Source organism: Salvelinus namaycush, chromosome 3, assembly GCF_016432855.1.
Source record: "Salvelinus namaycush isolate Seneca chromosome 3, SaNama_1.0, whole genome shotgun sequence".
NCBI lineage: Eukaryota > Metazoa > Chordata > Actinopteri > Salmoniformes > Salmonidae > Salvelinus > Salvelinus namaycush.
Genome location: NC_052309.1, coordinates 55,708,599 through 55,714,609, shown reverse-complemented (window position 1 = coordinate 55,714,609; position 6,011 = coordinate 55,708,599). Strand labels below are relative to the sequence as shown.

The window sequence follows — 6,011 nt, the reverse complement described above, 5'->3', positions numbered from 1 at the left end:
CACATGAAAAGATATACTCATATTTACAAAAATGTGAGGGGTGTACTCACGTTTGTGATATACTATATATAAGTTGAAAACACCATGTTAAAAGCACTGTTTGTGTGTGAGTGTCCCTAGCATTGCCCTTGTAATTGTGGTACTGGGATCCACTGTGCTTGGGGGTTTGGATGTTGACGTGTTTCCCGTCCAAAGATCCTATGCAGTGTTGAAATTGCCTAAGCTCCTCATACTTAGCTAGCTACCTTTTAGCACTTTGCACTAGTGCATGTTCCCATCACTATTTCAGAATGGCTTGCCGGCTGATTCTAAACATGTTGGACAGGGAGATGAATGTCTCCCTGGGGGACAAAAATCTCAAGGTGACTGACCATCTCTGTGCTGGGCTGATTTCTTCCCTCATTACTGTCTTCCTCACTAACTCTTCAAAACGAGATAAACTCAGCAAAAAAAGGAAACGTCCTCTCACTGTGTAAATATTTGTATGAACATAACAAGATTCAACAACTGAGACATAAACTGAACAAGTTCCACAGACATGTGAATAACAGAAATTGAATAATGTGTCCCTGAACAAAGGGGAGGTCAAAATCAATAGTAACAGTCAGTATCTGGTGTGGCCACCAGCTGCATTAAGTACTGCTGTGCATCTCCTCCTCGTGGACTGCACCAGATTTGCCAGTTCTTGCTGTGAGATGTTACCCCGCTCTTCCACCAACAAACCTGCAAGTTCCCGGACATTTCTGGGGGGAATGGCCCTAGCCCTCAACCTCCGATCCAACAGGTCCCAGACGTGCTCAATGGGATTGAGATCCGGGCTCATCGCTGGCCATGGCAGAACACTGACATTCCTGTCTTGCAGGAAATCACGCACAGAACAAGCAGTATGGCTGGTGGCATTGTCATGCTGGAGGGTCATGTCAGTATGAGCCTGCAGGAAGTGTACCACATGAGGGAGGAGGATGTCTTCCCTGTAACGCACAGCATTGAGATTGCCTGCAATGACAACAATCTTAGTTCGATGATGCTGTGACACACCGCCCCAGACCATGACGGACCCTCCACCTCCAAATCGATCCCGCTTCAGAGTACAGGCCTCGGTGTAACGCTCATTCCTTCAACAATAAACGCGAATCCGACCATCACCCCTGGTGAGACAAAACCACAAATCGTCAGTGAAGAGCACTTTTTGCCAGTCCTGTCTAGTCCAGCGATGGTAGGTTTGTGCCCATAGGTGACGTTGTTGCCGGTGATGTCTGGTGAGGACCTGCCTTACAACAGGCCTACAAGCCCTCAGTCCAGCTTCTCTCAGCCTATTGCGGACAGTCTGAGCTCTGATGGAGGGATTGTGCATTCCTGGTGTAACTTGGAAGTTGCCATCCTGTACCTGTCCCGCAGGTGTGATGTTCGGATGTACCGATCCTGTGCAGGTGTTGTTACACGTGGTCTGCCACTGCGAGGACGATCAGCTGTCTGTCCTATCTCCCTGTAGCGCTGTATTAGGCGTCTCACAGTACGGACATTGCAATTTATTTCCCTGGCCACATCTGCAGTCCTCATGCTCCTTGCAGCATGCCCAAGGCACGTTCACGCAGATGAGCAGGGACCCTGGGCATCTTTCTTTCTGTGTTTTTCAGAGTCTGTAGAAAGGCCTCTTTAGTGTCCTAAGTTTTCATAACGGTGACCTTAATTGTCTACCGTCTGTAAGCTGTTAGTGTCTTAACGACCGTTCCACAGGTGCATGTTCATTCATTGTTTATGGTTCATTGAACAAGCATGGGAAACAGTCTTTAATCCTTTACAATGAAGATCTGTGAAGTTATTTGGATTTTTACGAATTATCTTTGAAAGACAGGGTCCTGAAAAGGGTTGTTTCTTTTTATGCTGAGTTTACATGTGTCACGACTTCCTCCAAAGTTGTTCCCTCTCCTTGTTCGGGCGACGTTCGGCGTCACCGGTCTTCTAGCCATCGCCGATCCACCTTTCATTTTCATTTTTTTTTTTTTGTCTTGTCTTTCCACACACCTGGTTCCAATTCCATTCATTGTGTATTTAACCCTCTGTTCCCCCTATGTCCTTGTCCGGAATTGTTTATTGTAAGTGCTTGTGCACGTTATGTCTGGTGTGCGTCGGGTTTTGTACCCATTTATTGATTATGTTTTCCTGTGGTTTTTATTATTAAACTGCGCCGTTGGAAACACAGTTTTTTCTCTCCTGCGCCTGACTTCTCTGCCGCCAGGACGCACTCCTTACAGGGACCGTAAATAGACAGGTGTGTGCCTTTCCAAATCATGTCCAATCAATTGAATTTACCACAGGTGGACTCCAATCAAGTTGTAGAAACATCTCAAGGATGATCAATGGAAACGGGATGCATCTGAGCTCAATATCGAGTCTCATAGCAAACGGCCTGAATACTTACGCAAATAAGATATTTCTGTTTTTAAAACGTGTTTTTGCCATGTCATTATGGGGTATTGTGTGTAAATTGAGGAGGAAACAAAAGTTAAATCAGTTTTAGAATAAGGCTGTAACGTAACAAAATGTGGAAAAAGTGAAGGGGTCTGAATACTTTCAGAGTGCACTGTAGGTACTATGTTTGGACAGTATGTGGGGAAAACCTTACAAGGGTTGCCAATTATAGCGAGAGAATGGGCAAAGATGAAAATCCAGCCAATTCTGGTTAAACATTTACTGGATAATATCACTGAGTAATTGATCATCTAGATGAAACAACAAACTTTGTGTTCTCTTTTAACCAAATATTTATTCTAAAAACATGAACAAAATTGTCTGAATGGATTTATTTATTGATCTATTCATTACTAAATTAAGTTACAATACATTCAATGGGGTTTTATTGTTTCTTTATTAAAATCATGATTCTAATTATCTATCCATCCAGACCAATAGCAGAGTGATATTCCATGGCCTATGATATTGTTCAGTGGTAACAGCCATGCTGCAAGCTATCATCTCCAGCTTCTGAGTTGAAGAAGTCACAGAACTCTTACCGAAATTCCTTGGCCCTTTGGAAATGGTAGTTTCCAGCATTGACGCTCAATGGGGGCCTCTCTTCTATTGCGTAATTACCAAGATTTTTAAGAAATACAGTATCACCTATAGTTGAAGATTGTGGTCTCTGTGGTCAGTTGGCCCTTTGGGTATGGCTTCCATGATGTTCTTCTTCAAGCCAAAAGCCCCGGCTACAACCATATAGGGGACAGGTGTACTCTGTGATGGGAAGGCAGATGGCGGAGGGATTTTTAGGGACCTGTATTGTAGTGCCTTGCTGAGGGAACACTTGTTCCAGACTCCCCATCACTCACTCTACCATCGACATAGGTAAATTTGAGGTCTGCATCCACAGAGACATTATTTCAATGGAGTGGTTGCCCTTGTAATTGTGGTACTGGAATCCACTGTGCTTGGGGTGTTGGATGTTGACATGTTTCCAGTCCAAAGATCCTATGAAGTGTGGAAATTGCCAAAGCTCCTCAAACTTCTTTGCGACAATCTCACACTCTGCCTCTGCAGATGGCACTGACAGATAGCTAACTACCTTTTAGCACTTTGTATAAGGCTTGGAATGTTTCCATAACTATTTAAGAAATGGCTTGCCGGTTGATTATGAACATGAAGGACAGGGAGATGAATGTCTCCCCGGATGCCAAAAATCTCAAGGTGACAGACCATCGCTGTGCTGGGCTGATTTCTTCCCTCATTACTGTCTTCCTTTTCAATTAGAGGTGTCACCATCCTCACTAACTCTTCCCGAATTCATCCGCATCCAGATCTAAAAAACAAAGAGATCAAATCACATTTTATTGGTCACATACCCATGGTTAGCAGATTGCGAGTGTAGCGAAATGCTTCTGACAGTGCTGCAATATCTAACAAATAATATCTAACAATTCCACAACAAATACCTAATACACACAAATCTAAGTAATGGAATGGAATAAGAATATACACTGCTCAAAAAAATAAAGGGAACACTTACACAACACAATGTAACTCCAAGTCAATCACACTTTTGTGAAATCAAACTGTCCACTTAGGAAGCAATACTGATTGACAATACATTTCACATGCTGTTGTGCAAATGGAATAGACAACAGGTGGAAATTATAGGCAATTAGAAAGACACCCCCAATAAAAGGAGTGGTTCTGCAGGTGGTGACCACAGACCACTTCTCAGTTCCTATGCTTCCTGGCTGATGTTTTGGTCACTTTTGAATGCTGGCGGTGCTTTCACTCTAGTGGTAGCATGAGACGGAGTCTACAACCCACACAAGTGGCTCAGGTAGTGCAGCTCATCCAGGATGGCACATCAATGCGAGCTGTGGCAAGAAGGTTTGCTGTGTCTGTCAGCGTAGTGTCCAGAGCATGGAGGCGCTACCAGGAGACAGGCCAGTACATCAGGAGACGTGGAGGAGGCCGTAGGAGGGCAACAACCCAGCAGCAGGACCGCTACCTCCGCCTTTGTGCAAGGAGGAGCAGGAGGAGCACTGCCAGAGCCCTGCAAAATGACCTCCAGCAGGCCACAAATGTGCATGTGTCTGCTCAAACGGTCAGAAACAGACTCCATGAGGGTGGTATGAGGGCCCGACGTCCACAGGTGGGGGTTGTGCTTACAGCCCAACACCGTGCAGGACGTTTGGCATTTGCCAGAAAACACCAAGATTGGCAAATTCGCCACTGGCGCCCTGTGCTCTTCACAGATGAAAGCTGGTTCACACTGAGCACATGTGACAGACGTGACAGAGTCTGGAGACGCCGTGGAGAACGTTCTGCTGCCTGCAACATCCTCCAGCATGACCGGTTTGGCGGTGGGTCAGTCATGGTGTAGGGTGGCATTTCTTTGGGGGGCCGCACAGCCCTCCATGTGCTCGCCAGAGGTAGCCTGACTGCCATTAGGTACCGAGATGAGATCCTCAGACCCCTTGTGAGACCATATGCTGGTGCGGTTGGCCCTGGGTTCCTCCTAATGCAAGACAATGCTAGACCTCATGTGGCTGGAGTGTGTCAGCAGTTCCTGCAAGAGGAAGGCATTGATGCTATGGACTGGCCCGTCCGTTCCCCAGACCTGAATCCAATTGAGCACATCTGGGACATCATGTCTCGCTCCATCCACCAATGCCACGTTGCACCACAGACTGTCCAGGAGTCGGCGGATGCTTTAGTCCAGGTCTGGGAGGAGATCCCTCAGGAGACCATCCGCCACCTCATCAGGAGCATGCCCAGGCGTTGTAGGAAGGTCATACAGGCATGTGGAGGGCACACACACTACTGAGCCTCATTTTGACTTGTTTTAAGGACATTACATCAAAGTTGGATCAGCCTGTAGTGTGGTTTTCCACTTTAATTTTGAGTGTGACTCCAAATCCAGACCTCCATGGGTTGATAAATTTGATTTCCATTGATAATTTTTGTGTGATTTTGTTGTCAGCACATTCAACTATGTAAAGAAAAAAGTATTTAATAAGAATATTTCATTCATTCAGATCTAGGATGTGTTATTTTAGTGTTCCCTTTATTTTGAGCAGTGTATATTATGCCAATAGCAAAATTATGACAAAACACATCACTGTTTAGATAAACATGTTCTCTAGATAAAAAAAAAAGGAAGAAACCATATGTATAAATGTTACAAACCTGAAAACAGGATGAATAAGGAGACACGGACAATCTACATTTTCAGTGTCCTGAAAAGACACAAAAACATAAACAGAGAGCAATTGTTTACTGTTCCAAGATGGGGTAAGGGATCAGAGGGTTGAGGTAGGGATACAGAGACGGATGAGTACAGGAGAAAGGACTAGGAAGAAGGAAATAATTTTAAACAAGTATAAAATGACTCCATCTCATAGCATCAGGCTCTCTTTGTTGACTATGACCACAACACATAGTTAATAAGTATTGTAAATGGCAATGAACTGTATGAGTAAATTCCTGCTGTGTGCCCATCCATTTCTGCCAGTCACTCCCTGGCCTGAGCTACACCTGGT

At 44.9% G+C, this 6,011-nt stretch overlaps 1 long non-coding RNA gene across 1 annotated transcript; it reads right to left on the bottom strand.

Annotated features, from left to right (window-relative positions):
• Window positions 1-2,850: 2,850 nt before the first annotated feature.
• On the bottom strand, window positions 2,851-5,710 carry LOC120044426. Its single transcript, XR_005476548.1, has 2 exons — window positions 5,659-5,710; window positions 2,851-3,796 (listed from the first exon to the last, which is right to left on the bottom strand). It is a non-coding gene; the product is annotated as an uncharacterized LOC120044426 (long non-coding RNA).
• Window positions 5,711-6,011: the final 301 nt, after the last annotated feature.